Source organism: Otolemur garnettii, unplaced genomic scaffold, assembly GCF_000181295.1.
Source record: "Otolemur garnettii isolate 467f Iridium unplaced genomic scaffold, OtoGar3 scaffold00166, whole genome shotgun sequence".
Lineage (NCBI taxonomy): Eukaryota > Metazoa > Chordata > Mammalia > Primates > Galagidae > Otolemur > Otolemur garnettii.
This window is the reverse complement of record NW_003852561.1, coordinates 972873-974856: the sequence shown is the minus strand read 5'-3', so window position 1 is coordinate 974856 and position 1984 is coordinate 972873. Positions and strand designations below refer to the sequence as shown.

At 48.3% G+C, this 1984-nt stretch overlaps 1 pseudogene; it reads left to right on the top strand.

Annotated features, from left to right (window-relative positions):
• Positions 1 to 294: 294 nt before the first annotated feature.
• The window catches only part of LOC100942969, a 4746-nt pseudogene continuing 3056 nt past the window's right edge, over positions 295 to 1984 (top strand).

Genomic DNA, 1984 nt, shown 5'->3' with positions numbered 1-1984 from the left:
GAAATCCCTCTTGAAGGTCAGTGGCAGGAGGGCCCAGGCTAGATTGGTGGGCCCTTCCTTCCCAGTAAGAGATATAGGAACTTATGCAGAGTTTAAGTCTCAGGGGAAATTTTTTTTTTTTTTTAGGCTGGGGCTGGGTTTGAACCTGCCACCTCCGATACATGGGGCTGGCGGCCTACTCCTTTGAGCCACAGGCACCACCTGGGAAATTTGAGATATTTTCACCTAGTTCTACTCCTGTAAAACTGAGAAGTAAGAGTGTAGATTCAATACTCCTTGAAATAAAAAGGCTAGATGCATTGGGTAAGTTGGCACCCAACTTCATTTGGCCAGTTGGAGCTAAGGAACAAGCTCACAGCCTTGCCATGCAGAAATGTTCATGGATAACAAGGGGCACTAATGACTGAACGTCAAAAGTGTTGGTTTTTGGCCGGAGGAGGTGGCTCATACCTATAACCCTAGACTGTCAGAGGCCAAGGAAGGTGGATTGCTTGAGTTCAGGAGTTCCAGACCATCTTGAGCCAGAGTGAGAACTTATCTCTAAAACTAGCTGGGTATAATGGAGGGCGCCTGTAATCCCAGCTACTCAGGAGGCTGAGAAAAGAGCATCACTTGAGCCCAAGAGTTTGAGGTTGCTGTGAGCTATGACATTCAAGCACTCTACTAAAGCGACACAATGAGACTCAGTCTCAAAAAAAAAAAACAACAAACAAAAAACCTTTGGTTTTGTGAGCCCTCAGTTTTTGGCATCCTTGAGAACCTTCCAAGCAGAGACCTAGTCTGGGACTGCTATGATGTCACACAGTGCCTGAGACGTGCTGTAAGCCCCACCGTGGCCTTCACATACCCCCTCTGCTGGGTGTGCTCATAGAAGAGGCTCAAATCTGGGGGGCGGGGGTGGGGTGGGCAGAGCATTCCTCCCAGAGGAACCTTCTGGGAGTCGCATCCTCCCACCTCCTTGCCCAGTAGCCACCCGACAGCTTGCCTCTCTCATCTCCAGGCTATGGAAGGTTGATGTGAGGTCGACACATCCCACCTTGATGGATGTCTTATATTTCTCCCTCAGCCCATGGCTCACAGCAACCTCCAACTGTTGGGCTCAAGCAGTTCTCTTGCCTCAGCCTCCTGAGTAGCTGGGACTACAGACACGTGCCACAACGCCTGGCTATTTTTAGAGGTGAGGTTTCCTTCTGGCTCAGGCTGGTCTCAAACCTGTGAGCTAAGGCAATCCACCCATCTCAGCCTCCCAAAGTGCTAGGCCCTGTTTTCTTTTTCTGCCTCCTGCCAAAGGATTGCTCTATGTCACCTATCAGCCCCAAACTCCACAGTCATCCTATTTCCTAATAAATGAAATCTAAATTTCTTCTTCTTTTTTTTTTTTTGAGACAGAGTCTCATTTTGTCACCCTCAGTAGAGTGCTCTGACGTCACAGCTCACAGCAACCTCAAACTCTTGGACTTATGAGATTCTCTTGCCTCAGCCTCCCAAGTAGCTGGGACTACAGGTGCCCGCCACAATGCCTGGCTTTTTGTTGCAGTTGTCATTGTTGTTTAGCTGGCCGGGGCCAAGTTCAAACCCGCCAGCTTGGTGCATGTGGCTGGTGCCATAACCGCTGTGCTACAGGCGCCAAGCCAAAATCCAAATTTCTTAGCTCAACCGTCAACTTTTCTTGTTAACATCCTTGCCTCTAAGCTCTCTCTTAACAAATCCCAGTCACTTTAACTCAAATGGAAATTTTCCCCAAAGCAACGCAGACTTCACACTCGATGCACACACACTGTCTTACACACATACACTCTCACACAAACAGACTCTGTACCTTTGCAGACGTCATTCATTGCAGGAAGTTCAACATAACTGACCCGTCCCAGGGGAAGCCTACCCACGTCTTCCCGCCTCTGTATTGCTATAAGTTTCTGTGTCTCATATTTTGAAGCCATTTACCACATTAGCACTCTCTAGCTAAACTCAGTTATTTTGACGC